This window comes from Camellia sinensis, chromosome 9 (assembly GCF_055761805.1).
Source record: "Camellia sinensis isolate YWXY chromosome 9, ASM5576180v1, whole genome shotgun sequence".
In the NCBI taxonomy this organism is placed as follows: domain Eukaryota; kingdom Viridiplantae; phylum Streptophyta; class Magnoliopsida; order Ericales; family Theaceae; genus Camellia; species Camellia sinensis.
The window spans coordinates 172,108,397-172,123,799 of record NC_138969.1 but is presented as its reverse complement, the minus strand read 5'-3'; the positions used below and the strand labels follow the sequence as shown (position 1 = coordinate 172,123,799).

The 15,403-nt window shown below is 38.1% G+C and overlaps 1 pseudogene across 1 annotated transcript in view; it reads left to right on the top strand.

Annotated features, from left to right (window-relative positions):
• Positions 1-1,742: 1,742 nt before the first annotated feature.
• Positions 1,743-15,403, top strand: part of LOC114288844 (alpha-farnesene synthase-like) — a 33,062-nt pseudogene continuing 19,401 nt past the window's right edge. Inside the window, exons 1-4 of the transcript XR_014340635.1 lie at positions 1,743-1,971; positions 2,650-2,914; positions 3,464-3,841; positions 14,595-14,813. The product of XR_014340635.1 is annotated as an alpha-farnesene synthase-like (transcript). The remainder of the gene's footprint in view (positions 1,972-2,649; positions 2,915-3,463; positions 3,842-14,594; positions 14,814-15,403) is intronic.

Here is a 15,403-nt window from a genome sequence, read left to right as displayed (position 1 = left end):
CCTGACTCCGGGGTGACTCCGTCGATGGCAGGCAACGGAATCTCGTCGTTGTTCGCCATGGCCGGCAATCAGATGAGCATGGAAGACAAGGTTTTGTTTGTCAAGTTCCCACAGACGGCGCCAATTATGCGGGGAGCAAATATTCGGGCAAGCCCGCACTCATTTCTTCCAAGCTCCGTTTCTATCCGATCACCTGCGTGCACAACAGCAGTGAGCTACCCGGCGGTGTGTGGCCGGAAAACCCCTCCGACGATCAAGTTAGCACACACCTGAGGATAGAGAGAGCGAGGAGAGAGTCAATTGTAAGCATTTCTCTTACCAAATGTCTGTGTGTCCAGCATGGGGGGCGCAGACTTGCTTATATACCTTCCGCGCCCCAAATCTACTCTTAGTGATCTCTCGACACGTGGTTCTGCTACCCTATCTGTCAGCACAAATCTTGCTAAACATCACCTAACCCGACTGCCAGCCCACTCTTCTGGGAGCTCGGCAGCCGGGCTTCAACATCTCGGCTGCCAACGGCCATGCTGCGATTCATGCCCAGGTGCCCCCCCACAACCGAGCTCCTTTCCAGCCATGCTCTACTGCGTTCCGGCGAAGCCAAGCTTGAGATTAGTCATACCGGTCAACCAAAGTCCTTCCTGCCGAGCTTCAGGCATGAGCCTTTACGCCGAGCTATGGATGCGTGCTTTCCAACCGCGCAACGCATAAACCATGGAACCCTCACTTGACTGGCCTCCGTACCGACAAGGTGAAGTAGCTCGGTTCCACATGCCCTTGCCATTGCCGAGCAAAAATCACTTCTGGGTAGACCTGGGATACCACGGCCCAAATGTGTTCGGCCCACAATTTGCCTGGTATTACCATGGCCCAATCCAGATCATATTTTTCCCTCTCATATATTATTTATATGTATGTAATATACATAATTATTTTTATTGACATAATTTATGTAAAAATAAATTATTTAGTAGCAAAATAAAAATAAAAGTTTAACTTTTAGCGACCAAAATAATTTTGGTCGGCAAAGAGACTTTCGCGCTAAAAAAGACCACTTTTCGCTTTGGCTTTATTTGTTTTTAGTCGCCAAAAAACTTACTTTTGGCTACTAAAAAATATTTTAGTCGGTAAAACCCACATAATTGGCGACCAAACTGAGAATTAGTTGCCAATTGTAGACTTTGTGGCTACTAAATGTTTTTTAGTCAGCAAAAATTGTACTTTTGGCTACTAAAAATGTTTTAGTCGGTAAAACCCACATAATTGGCGACCAAAATTATAATTAGTTGGCAATTGTTGACTTTTTGGCTACTAAATTTTTTTTAGTCAGCGAAAACTATACTTTTGGCTACTAAAAATGTTTTAGTCGGTAAAACCCATATAATTGGCGACCAAACTTATTTTTAGTCGCCAATTGTGGACTTTTGGCTACAAATTTGTTTAGTCGCCAAAAAGCTTCACAATTGGCTACTAATTCTTTTTTAGTCACTGAAAGCTATACTTTCAGCGACCAAATTCTTTTTAGTCGGGAAATTTGGTCGCCGAATGTGTTTTTCTTGTAGTGTAGCCAAATAACCAAAAAATTATTAAATTAGCCTGTTCCCAAACGAAACCTCAGTTTCTGTGTTTTTTACATTTCTATGTTTGGTAGACCATGTTTGTTCATGACCTTTGCCTCTATAAATAGGCTATACAATATCACATAGATCCCCACAACTTTCCCCATCTATTCTTGCCATTTTTTTACCAATCTTAAAGAATTATTTATTTATTTAGTTGCTTTTGACCAGCCAAAACAAAGAGGCTATAATGGATTGTAGGAAAGGAATAGTAGCAGATCAAAAATATGTTCTACAATCCCAGATTCAGAGTGAAGTGATTAACAGTACGACACATCAAAGGTGGTCTGCCAATTACAAGCCAAACATTTGGAAATATGATCTTCTGCAGTCTCTTACAATTCAATACAATGTGAGAATTATATATATATATATATATATATTAAATGCAGTTTTTAGTTTTAAGAATGTACAAGCATTTTTAAAACAGTAGTGCTTCCGACCCCCAGTAACCCGCTAGTGCCACGTGGTAGCCTGCCACTGGCTGAAATCCAAAAAAAAAAAAAATACAATTTTTTTGGCCAATCAAGGAAGGCTCCCAGCACCCCCACTGGGGGTTTAAGTCATTTTTCTTTTTAAAATGAGTTGTTATGCTTTTCTTTTTATTTATTTATTTGTTTTAAGGTACAACGAAAAAAAAAAAATGAGTTGTTATTTTAAAAAAACCATGATGTTCAATCCCTCTAGTTTGCATTTTGTGGCAATTTGGTTCTTATAAATGAAATTGTATTGTATTGAAGTTTTTATATTATGTCAACTTAGTCTAATTGATAATTGATAATGTCTATTTAAAATTTGAATGAAATCAATGGTGGACAAAATAGTCTATTTACTCATCCCAAAGTGATTGAGTAGCTATTTTCTAATTTGAAACTGTCTATTTCATTTTGAATGAATTACTTTTGCTCTTGATTTCTATCTAAGTACTTAACAAGATGATAATTACAACGACCACAAGTTTACCTTTCACATATTATTATTTACAAAAAAATAAATAAAATGAGAATGCTTATTATTTGTCAATGTGCAGGAAGAAGAATGCAAAAGACAAGTTGAGAAGCTGAAAGAGGATGTTATGTGCATGTTCATTGAGGCAGTGGACCTTGTGGCTAAGTTAGAGTTCATAGACAGCATAGAAAAACTAGGTCTTGCCAACCTATTTGAAGTGGAAATCAAAGAAGCTCTAGACACCATTGTAGCTTTTAAGAACAACCATCCCATTACGGAGGAGGGTATCTATGCTAATGCTCTATTCTTTAGGATTCTTAGGCAGCATGGCTTCAATGTTTCTCAAGGTACACAACTAAATTTCAAAGGAAAAATAATACAAAAATAGTAAGTTTTTTTTTTTGTTGAGAAAAGTGACCGAATTACCAAACTGATAGTACTGCATTCATTTTGAGAGGTCTCACTCTCTACTAGGATGAATGTAGTATGGTTTTAGACATTTTTTTATGAAAGCTTCCACGTTCTTCATTATGTTAACGTTTTGTTTGTTTTGGGAGGAAATATTTCTTGAAAAATATTTTTCACATTTTTTGGAGATTACTATAATGGAAAACAAAAATTAACGGAAAACAATTTATTATTTGGACGAAAAACATTTTTTTTACCACCACCACCAATGTCCACCACCCCCTACCATCATCGTTGTCATCACCACCACTGCCACTCTACTACCCCTACTACCTCCTCCAATAATGCAATTACTAACACATTAGTTTTAAGGTCACCGGCAAACCAAAGAAAATGTTTTGTACAATATTTCCACTAAAACAAAGTAACTTTATGTGCTAACCAATTTTTTACTCTCCTAGACCTAAAGCGCATATCTTTTAATTCAGATATATTTAGAGGCTTCACCAGTAAGATGGGTACATTCATGAAAGCACAAACTCTGATGATACTAAGGCAATGCTAGAGCTTCTTGAAGCCTCACATCTAGCATTAGAGGGTGAAAATATACTGATTGAAGCTAAAGAATTCTCTGCTGGAATTCTTAAGAATATCATCAATTCAAATGTAGAGGACAAAGTTGCCAAACAATTGGCCCAAGCTTTGGAGCTTCCATTGCAATGGAGAGCACAGTGGTGTGTTGTGAAGAAGCACATCCATGAGCTTGAGAACAAAGACAACACAAACTCAGTTTTACTCAAGTTAGCAAAGCTTAACTTCAACATGGTTCAAGCCACACATCAAAATGATCTCAAGGAGATATCGAGGTAATGACAAAAATATATATGATGATGTCTCCTGACAAAAATGCTTAGAACCACAAATTTTATAAAGTTAGAGCAGAGAGAGAAGGAAAATAGAGATAGGAGAGAGAGGGAGTTGGCAGATATTTTTACACATTTTGTTTTCTATGTTTAACATACACACATGTTACTGAATACACACTTATGGAAAGTCCTTCGACATGCATCTATTATAGGGTATATATCATATGCACCTTTGTTACATATTTTTTTGATATATTTTACTTATTTTAATGACCAATGTTATGTAATTTTTTCATAGAAGTACGATAATTTATGGTTCATAAATGAAGTTATATATTTTTTAGGTAGTATTACATATTTTTATGGTACACATTTTGTGGTTCAAAAATTATTCCGATGAAAAAATATGTAACACTAATACAAATATGCATAAACATGGGTGTCGTAGTCGATCCAAATCTATCTGGTATTCATTCGAGCGCTCCTCTTCGAGTGAGAGTTTGAGGGGTGAACTTTTTCCTAATGTTTGGAGGTGTCTCGGCGGTTGGTCGGTGCATGGATTTGCAGTGGGTGTGAGTAAGAAGAAGAGGTGTGAGTAAAAAGAAGACCTGGTGGGAGTTGATCTGTGGGTGAGTTACGGAGTTGCAGCAGCATCGAGTTTTTTCCCGGAGTTGGCTATGGAGTCTTCTCGGCCGGTTTAGCAGCATAGGTGTGGTTGGTGAGGCGTTGCAGCAGCTCTGGCGGTGTGGGCTTTGGGAGTTGGGAGTTGCAGCAGCTTAGGGGTGGCGTGGGCAGCAGCGTAGGCGTGGGTGGTGAGGGCTTTGGGAGTTGTAGCTGCAGAGGCGTGGGTCTTGGCAGAGTGGGTTGGTGTTTGGACTTTAGTTTGGGTGGTTCGGGCAACTTGGGTGTTGGTTTAGTTAACTTAGTTTGTTTTGGGAGTTTTGGTGGGTTGATTAGGGTTTCTTGTATTTTTTTTTTATTTTTTTTTTCTAGTTAAGTCCTTCTTAACTTTTTTTTTGTTTTAAAAATCGAGAGGCTAAGAGGTTGGTTGAATGAATGCGAGTAGCAATAGTAGGGGTATTTTTATACTTTTCGAACCTCTCTCAATGCATGCCATCTTCCTGTATCTTTAATTTCATGCTGTTAAATGAAATTTTTCTTTGCTGATAAAAAAAAATACAAATATGCATAATGTTACCACAAAATACGTAACTTCATTTCTGAACCATCAATTGTTATAATTCTATTATGAAATTATGTAACATTTGTCCCAAAAATTGCATAATATATCTCACAAAAATTTGTAACATAGTACCGAAGGGATTTCCCAGACGTACGTTAACTTTTCCATTTTTTTTTTTTTTCTAGATTGAAAACACCAAAACAGAGAGCCATATATTCACTAAATTACTATTTAAAACATAAAAATAGGCCTTACTTATCTCACTTTTTACTTTTTAACACATATTTTAACACAATTTTATCCGATTCATTGAAGATGCTCTAATATTTGTTCTATATCCACAACAATTAAACACGTGCAAAAAACTTTACATTTGCGAGAGTGGGTAGGCTTGAGGTAGCAAAGGTGGTTCAAAATAGTTTGAGACTTAAAGAGATAATATCAAATGTAATATTGACATTTTTTTTAATTTTTTTTTTTAAAGCTTTTGGAGATGCAAAATTGATAAGACTCTCTCTGCAGCAGTCCCATAAGACTCTCTCTGCACCAGATGGCTCTGCAGCAAGCTCAAGAACTCAAGATAGTTAGTTAAGCAGTTAGTTTGTTGAACCCAAGTTAGTTAGTAATTAGAGTTTGTTAACTCAAAGTTAGTTAGAGTTTGTTATAGTTTGTTAGAAGTTTGTTACATGGTATCTGTATAAATATACAATGTATCTGATCATAAATATAATAATAAAAGATTCAATTGTTCTTCATGGTATCAGAGCATCCATACAGCTCCTACGAGCATAGTTTCAATCTATATATCCATATATGGCTGCTTCATCATCTTCTTCATCTTCTTCTTCTTTACCTGCAAATCTTAATCTCTTGATTTCCGATCTGAATTCTTTTATCACTGTTAAACTCGATTCTACCAATTTTCTTATATGGCGAAGTCAATTTCAGAATGTTCTACGAGCTACAGAGCTGTTAGACTTTGCAATTGGATCAGTTCCATGTCCTTCATTGATGATCACCAACTCTAATGGTGTTGAAGTTTTGAATCCAGATCGAGTCATTTGGAACAAGACTGATGCTCATCTGCTCAGTTGTATAACTGCTGCTCTTACACCTACAATTTTTTTCTCTGTTCTTCATCTGCAACACAGTTTCAAGGTCTGGACTGCTCTTTGCAACCGGTTCACCATGGTGTCTCGTTCTCACATCCATCAAATCAAGAATCAATTGACTCAGTTAACCAAAGGCTCCAAATCAATTGAAGAATATTTGCTTCAAATCAAAGAACTTGCTGATAAATTAGCTCTTGCTTCATCACCTATGGATGATGAAGATTTGGTACTGATCACTCTGAATGGCTTGCCGGATGAGTTTGATGCTCTTAAAATTGCTGTCCGTGCTCGAATTGAGCCTATTTCCATGGTGGACTTATATTCTCTTTTGTGTTCTGAGTCTCTTCATATAGACTTCAAACAGAAAAAATTACAATCTCATGAAAACACAGTTGCCTATGTGTCCACCAGTGGATCTTTTTCTTCAAGAGGAGGACGATCTTCTTTTCGAAATCAGAGAGGAGGCTATCGAGGCTCTTTTCGTGGTACTGGACGACATAATTCTCGAGGTAGAGGTCGATTCTATTCATCTGCTAAACTTTGTCAAATCTATGGCAAAGGTAATCATACGGCTATTGATTGTTGGCACAGACTGGATATGAACTTTCATCAGACTGTTCCTCCACATGCTTCTGCTCCGACTTCTTCATCACAGTCTGTTTCTGAACTCTCTTCTGTTTATCCTTCACCAAGAGCCTATGTTACTTCTGTTCCTCCTCCTTCTCTATCTGAGACTGCTCCCTGGTACCTTGATTCGGCTGCCTCTGATCATATTACTAATGATCTCTCCAATCTCAACATATCATAAGCCTATACTGGTTCTGATCAAATTATGGTTAGAAATGGCACTTTTATTCCTATTTATCACACAGGTAAAGGACTCCTTCCTACTCCTTATTTTTCTTTCAAACTAAATAAACTTCTTCATGCTCCCATCTCTTCCAATCTTCTCTCTATTCATCAACTCACTAAAGATAATAACTGCACTATTACTTTTGATGCTTCTTCCTTTGTGGTTCAGGACAAGACCACCAAGGCCATTTTGCACAAAGGATATAATGCTAATGGCCTATATCACTTTCCATCTCTGTTGTCTTCTTCTCATCATCTTACTGCTATGCATCCTTCTTCAGCCTCATCTACTGCCTTCTTAACAAAGACCTCTGCCTGTGTTTCTGCAGATACTTGGCACAAACGATTGGGCCATCCATCTTCATTGAAGTTTACTGTTTTAAAGAAGCATTTGCCTTTTTCTTTTAATAAAACAAAGTCTGATCTTAGTTCTTGTACACATTGTAGCATGGCTAAGAGTCATAGACTTCCCTTTAAACTGTCAAATTCTACTGTGGATAATCCATTTTCTCTCATTCATAGTGATGTATGGGGACCTTTTCATTCTACTTCATCTGAATACAAGTATTATGTGTTTTTCATTGATGATTGTAGTCGCTTTACTTGGCTTTATCCTCTATGTTACAAAAGTGAAGTTTTCTCCAAATTTTTAGAATTTAAAGCCTATGTTGAGACTTAATTTTCTACTAAACTTCAAGTCTTAAGGACTGATGGTGGCACTGAATTTGTGAACTCTTCCATGACTAAATTCTTAAAAGCTCAAGGAATAGTCCATCAACTATCGTGTCCTTATACTCCCCCACAAAATGGTGTCTCTGAACGTAAACATAGACACATTGTTGAGACTACTATTGCGTTGCTTCCCCATTCTTCTGTTCCCACTACATTCTGGTTTGATGCAGTTGCTACTGCCATTCATCTCATTAATAGAATGCCCAGTGTAAAATTGTCTAACAAATCTCCTTTTGAGCTCCTTTATCATGTCTTACCTGATTATTCTTTTTTGAAGGTCTTTGGCTGCCAATGCTTTCCTTGGTTAAGACCTTACACTCATTCTAAGTTGCAGCCTCGATCCTCTTTATGTGTTTTTCTTGGCTATCACTCATCCTATAAAGGCTATCGTTGCATGGACATGACCACGGGTCAAGTCTATATTACTCGACATGTTGAATTTCATGAAAATGTTTTTCCTTTTTCTACCTATTCATCTGCTCCTACTCAATCTTTATCTCATCTTCATTCTTTCTTTTGGCCTACATCTACTCCTGCTCCACCTTCTTCCCGATCTGCTATTGCTACTCTTCCGCCTTGTTCACCAGCAGCCCCTTTGCCTTCTTCCTCTGGAGCTCCTCCTTTCTGTTCTTCTCACAGACCTCTTGCTGTTCCTTCCTCAGTTCCTCGACCATGTTCCTCACCAGCCCCTCTGCATGTATCCTCTCCAGCTCCTTTGGTTTGTTCTCCTCCCAGCACTGCTGCTGTTATTTCTCCAGTTTCTCAGCCCTATTCTGTTGTCCAACTTTCTGCTCCACCTTTATCTGAGCCTTCCTCACACCCTATTGCATCTTCTCACCCTATTCCAATTGATTCTCTTTTTATTCATTTACCTTATTTACCTTCTTCTACTAATTCTCATCCCATGCTTACCAGATCTAAAACTAAGGGTCTTGTCGCTTGTACTACTCTTTCCTTTTCAGATATTGAACCTTCTTCTCATCAACAAGCTCTTGCTTCCCCTCTGTGGCATTCAGCTATGCTTGAAGAATATAATGCCTCAGAAAGCTGCCCCTAGACGATGAACCGGTCTAACAAAATTGTTTCCAAAGCCAGTATGCCGAGACGCTTGCCAAGGTCTGGCTAATAAAAAACCCTGCTCAAACCGAGCTACCAATCACCTTGAAGAAACCGAGATAAAACTTGTAGAATCCACAAAGCCGACGTGGGGCTCCTATTTTTTTTACTTTTATTTTGTAGCATGGTCCAACGATCTGTGCTTAACCCCCTCTGTTTTCTACCTTGTCCTACTCCTATGTCAATGAAACTTGTTGATACTCCTGCTCCTAATCTTCCTTTTCATCAGCCTCAGTTATACAGAAGTTTGGTAGGTGCTTTACAGTATCTAACTCTTACTCGTCCAGATCTGTCTTTCGCTGTCAATCAAGCTTGTCAATACATGCATGCACCTACTAATGCTCACTTTACTCTGCTTAAACGCATTCTTCGGTTTGTTCAAAGTTCCCTTTCTCATGGCTTGACTTTTCATCCTAGTTCGTTTGAGCTTCAGGCCTTTTCTGATTCAAATTGGGCTGGTGACACTGTTGATCGCAAATCTACCTCTGGCTACTGTGTTTTCCTCGGTTCTAACATCATCTCTTGGTCTGCTAAAAAGCAACCTACTGTGTTCCGATCCAGCACCGAAGCAGAGTATCGTTCTCTTGCTCATGCTACGGCTGAACTTAGTTGGTTACAAATGCTTCTTCATGATCTTTCTCTCCCTATTGTAACCACTCCCATTCTTTGGTGTGACAACTTATCTGCCATTGCCTTAGCCTCCAATCCTGTGTTTCACACAAGGTCCAAACATATCGAAGTTGATTGTCACTTTATTCGTGACAAAATTGCTTCCAAGAAGCTTCTTCTTTACTACATACCCTCTGCTGAGCAAATTGCAGATATCTTCACCAAACCATTGTCTGTTGCTCGGTTTCAGTACCTTCAGTCCAAGCTGCTGGTCACTTCTCCTCCCATCCGCTTGCAGGGGGATGATAAGACTCTCTCTGCAGCAGTCTCTCTGCAGCAGTCCCATAAGACTCTCTCTGCACCAGATGGCTCTGCAGCAAGCTCAAGAACTCAAGATAGTTAGTTAAGCAGTTAGTTTGTTGAACCCAGGTTAGTTAGTAATTAGAGTTTGTTAACTCAAAGTTAGTTAGAGTTTGTTATAGTTTGTTAGAAGTTTGTTACACGGTATCTGTATAAATATACAATGTATCTGATCATAAATATAATAATAAAAGATTCAATTGTTCTTCAAAAATTAATAATTAAATCTTCACAGTAAATTTTGCTAACATATCTTTTTTTAATTCATGGCATGTTGATACACTCTTTTGTGACATAGTCGATCTTAGGTAGAATTTTTTCAGTTTTAATTTTGAAAATTTTCTTTATGTAGAAACAACAATTACATGTATTGCTAATAAATAATATTCTGTAAGTAATGCATGCATTTGAAATTTTTTGTAATACGTTCATATAATTTAGTACATCAATTATGTAGTGTTTTTTTTTTTAATGTTTTACTACTAATTAAAAAAATAAATAAATTAAATTGCCTATCAAAAAAAATTGTGTGTTTTCTATAACTTTAAAATCTCTTTTGAAACATTTAAATTTCAAAAAAAAAAAAAAATCTAAATCATTAATATGAGAAAAATTGTCATGTTTTTAGATTATTTTCAATATTAAGATAATATTATTTAAACTATCATATTTTAAAAATGTATTGCCACCTTGTTTCTCCTTCGTAATTTCTTTTGTGTTTTATTCCTGTATTAGTAGAATTTTTGAATTAATAATAACGAAACATCTTATTATTCTGTTTTTTTGATCAGCAAAAAAGGAAGACTTTATTGATGAAATGAGCCAAAACAAGCAACAAAATACATCAATAAAGGAGGGAAGTGCAAAAAGCATCATAGCAAACACTCCACAATCCCAACTAGGTTGGCACCAAGGAGGAAGCACAATCATCTGCTAGCACTACACCCACAGATTGGCGAGAGACCAATTCAAAACAAAGAAAAAGAGACAAAAAAATAAAAACCTCCCAATCACACAGCATTCCAAATCTGCCAATTTGTATCCCAAGACTGCATCAATTTGTAGCAGACCACCCATTCACACCAGTAGCAAACCCAAATCAAGACTTTTGTAGCCCAAGGCTGTTGCACTCTCCTAGTGTAACCCAAGTCCAAAACTGCCCAGACAGCAACCGGTGATGATTGTTGAATGCTCCATTAGCAGCCAGCTAACTTCAGTGAAGAACAGAAATTTATAGCCAACTAGCAGCACATAATTATGCATCCAAACCAGAATTGTGCTGCAACAATGGCCAATTCAGAAGGCTGACTACCAGCACACCTGCGTGGGATCAGAGGAAAGAGCTCAAACAGAACAGGGCACCCCCTTCAGCCACCAACACTTGCAACCAGCAGAGCTTAACCTGCGTCTATTAGCAGAATAGAGTTCACCAACTAAGATCCTAAACAACACCTGACTTGTGAAAAATTAAACACGACATCATTAACAGAAAATGAAGCATCCCTGAATTGAGATCTCATCCACATTGCTAACCTCACCTTGATACATTCACACAGGGCCTGAAAATTGGGTTGGACTGCCTTAAACACACACTCATTTCTATAACTCCACACAGACCACAACACTGCTGCTGGGAGGGTCTTCCACACCAGATTTACTTTTTTCCTAAACTTCCAACCCAGCCACCAGATTAAGAGACCCTCTATGGATTTGGGAATAACCCATTGTATACCCCACCAATCGATAATAGCAGACCAAATTTTCCAAGTAAAAGAACAGTGAAGCATAACATGGTCAAGAGATTCTCTGGCCTCCTGACAGAATATACAATTAAGGACTTCTTCCCCCTCTAGAATTCCAACCCTATGAAGCAAATCTTTGGTTTTCAATCTTCCTCTCCAAGCTAGCCAAGAAAAAAATTTTGCTTTCGGTGGGGAAAAATTATTCCAGATAAGATCGACTGATCTGTGAGTAGGACCATCATTGAGCATACCCCAAGCATAAACAGCATTAACCTTAAAAGTACCTGGCTGAGCAGCCTTCCAACCCAAACTGTCAGCTACATCACTTCTGAGAAGAGGGCCTGACCCCAGAGCAGTGGTTAACCTGACCAGCTCTCCTTCTTCCCAAGCCCGAAGTGGTCTGTTGAAGTTGAAAGCCCACCCAGATTGACTAACTCTTCTGGCTACTTGAACATTCAGGGAAATCTCTTTATCATTAACCAACTGGAATAATCTAGGGAATTGGCTTAAAAGATTTGTTGAACCCAACCAATTGTCTCTCCAGAAACTAATTCTTTGCCCATTACCTATTAAGATTTCCACATTATCCTTGTAAAATTGGATAATACTGCCATTTCTCTGCGCCACTGATAAGATGTCTTTCCAAATCTGGGATATAGGACCATGAGCTTCCTTATCAGGGAACCATCTACCCCCATCTGAACCATACTTTTCGCAAATAACCATCTTCCATAGTGCCTCATCCTCTTGCCCATATCTCCACCACCATTTTAAGAGCAAACTATCGTTGGCTAAGCTGATGTTTTTGATCCCCAGCCCTCCTTGTTTCACACTCATGCACACTTCTTTCCACCTGACTAAATGCAACTTCCTACTACGCTCAGAGTCACCCCACAAAAATGATGCTTGAATCCTATCCAACTCTTTAGCAACACACGCAGGTATTTTAAAAAGAGACATGTAATACACAGGTAAAGCAGACAACACGGACTTAATGAGTGTGACTCTACCAGCAAAAGATAACACTCTTCTCTTCCACCCAGTTAACTTTTTCTTGAAATTCTCTACAACTGGCCTCCAAGTCAACCTCCTGCTAGGGCTGGCTCCCAGTGGTAATCCTAGATACTTCAATGGTAATTTCGTGCTTAAACAATTCAATTTCCTTGCAAACTCATCAACCTCCACTTCTGCCACACCCACCCCACACACAACACTTTTGGAAAAATTGATCCTTAGTCCTGAAATTACTTCAAAACACCTAAGGATTCTTTTTATAGCCAAAATTTGTGACCCTTCAGCCTCACAAAACAGCACTGTATCATCAGCAAATTGTAAATGAGATATATTCAACCCATTGGCACCTACAGATATACCTCTAACCAAACCCATATCTTTAGCTCTTGATATGAGTATATTCAGACCCTCAGCTACAACATTAAACAAGAAAGGGGATAAAGGATCACCTTGCCTTAAACCTTTTTGAGGGCAAAACTCTGTTGATGGTGACCCATTAACAAGAATTGACACTCTAGCAGAAGAAATGCATTCCTTTATCCATTTGGTCCAGGTAGGTCCAAAACCAAAATTCTCTAGCATTTGAAAAAGGAAATTCCAGTTGACAGTGTCATAGGCTTTTTCGAAATCCAACTTAATGATTAGCCCCTTTCTGTTAGTCTTCTTCCACCAATCCACAATCTCATTTGCAACAAGAACACCATCCATAATATTCCTACCACTTAAGAATGCTGATTGAACTCTATCAATGATTTTTGGCACCACTACTTTCATCCTGTTGGCCAAAACTTTAGCCACCACTTTATAGATTGAACTGATTAGGCTGATAGGTCTAAAGTCTGTAATTGCTTCTGGGCTCGCTATCTTGGGAACGAGGGTCACAAAAGAACAATTGATTCCATTACCCAATACACCATTATCATGAAACTCTTGCATGAATTTCATAATATCATCCTTCATAAATTTCCATCCCTTTTGGAAGCAAGTGAGATTAAAACCATCTGGCCCCGGGGCCTTATTTCCATCACATTCCTTTATTGCTGCCCAAACCTCTGTTCTTGAGAACTCCTTCACCAAACAAGATTGAATCTGGTTTTGATCAATGCTTCTAAACTCACCCCCTAGCCTTGGTCTAATCTTCCAAACTTCCGCGAACAAAGTTTTAAAGTGAGCTGCCACTGCTTGTTTTAACTCCACAGGATCCTCATATAGGGTACCATTAATCTTCAGTGAATCAAGGACGTTCTTACTATGCCTTCTCGATGCCATAATATGGAAATATCTGGTGTTTTTGTCCCCTTTTAAGGACCAATTCAGTCTGGATTTCTGCAGCCATAGCCACTCTAGCCTTTTTCTAAGCTTCCACACTTCATCTCTGATCTCAGTTTTTTGTCTAACTTCAACTTCTACAAGATCTCTCTCTTCAGCTATTAGATCCCACGAGTGTAGCTCAGCCTCAGCTTCTTTGAGCTTGGACTCCACGTGTCCGAATACCTCCACATTCCAAATCTTTAGAGCTTGTTTAAGTGTTCTCAATTTCACCATAATTCTGAATCCAGCCCACCCTTCCACTTGTGTACCAACCCAAACCTTTTCAACTTCTTTAAGAAAGCTGGGATGTAGCACCCAGGCATTTAAGAATTTGAATGGTTTGGGACCCCAATCCCTATCATCTTCCTTCAATAAAATTGGGCAGTGGTCAGACAGTATTCTAGGCAGGCCCCATACCTTAAATTTAAACCACACAAGCCATTCCGGATTTAATAGGAACCTATCGATCCTACTCCAGCATGCACCTGACTGTGAATTACTCCATGTATATTTCCTACCAAGCATAGGAACATCAACCAATTCAATATTATTTAAAAATTCATTGAACTCCTGCATCCCCCTATCTCTTCTCACACAGCCTTTCCTTTCTCCAATAGCTTTAATTTCATTAAAATCCCCCCCTAAACACCAAGGTTTTGGGAAGGATGCTTTCAGGTTATAAAGGACTTTCCACAGTTGACTTCTACCTCTACAATCATTAGGTGGTGGAAGAATCTATCTCTAGTAGAAAACTTGAGCTTTGCAAGGAATCGACTGGTTGAAAGTTATTTGTGGGCAGTGGGAGTTGCTTTTGAGCCTCAACATAACAGTTTTAGAAAATGGCTAACAAAAGCCATAAATTTCATCATAATAATTGATGATATTTATGATGTTTATGGCTCATTGGAAGAACTAGAATGCTTCACCAATTCAGTTGAAAGGTTCGTCTTCACAAATATTCACCAAAGAGTAATTCTAAATACTCAAAAAAGATATGGAAACGTTTGTCTTAGACCACTCTTATCATTTTGTCTTAGAACGCTCACAGTAACTTACGTTTCAAGATTTCTATATTTTAACCGTGAACGTTTTGGAATAAAAGGTTACAAACCAAGGATGAAACTAGGAAAGACTATGGAGGTCATGGCCTCTCTGTTTCTATGATATTTGAATTTTTTTTATGTGTATATATAATTTGTATATCGTATTGTACATACATGTGTGTTTGTCTATATGATAAAAAATATTATTCATCTTTTGGCTTCTGAGGTGATAAAATTCTGGTTCCGTCCCTATCTAAAACAAATGATCTTTAGCCTTCAAAAAAGTATTTAGCTAGAAAATCTTAAATTTCTCTATCATTCTAGCTTAGAACATTCACAACAGTTAGATTATGCCCTGAGATTTTTACATTTTGAAATTCTAACATAATTTAATAGCTGGGAATGTTTTGGAACAAGATGCCACAAAGATCCGAGAACAAATAATCTTAGCCATCTAAAAATTTAGCCAGAAAATCACCATGTACATG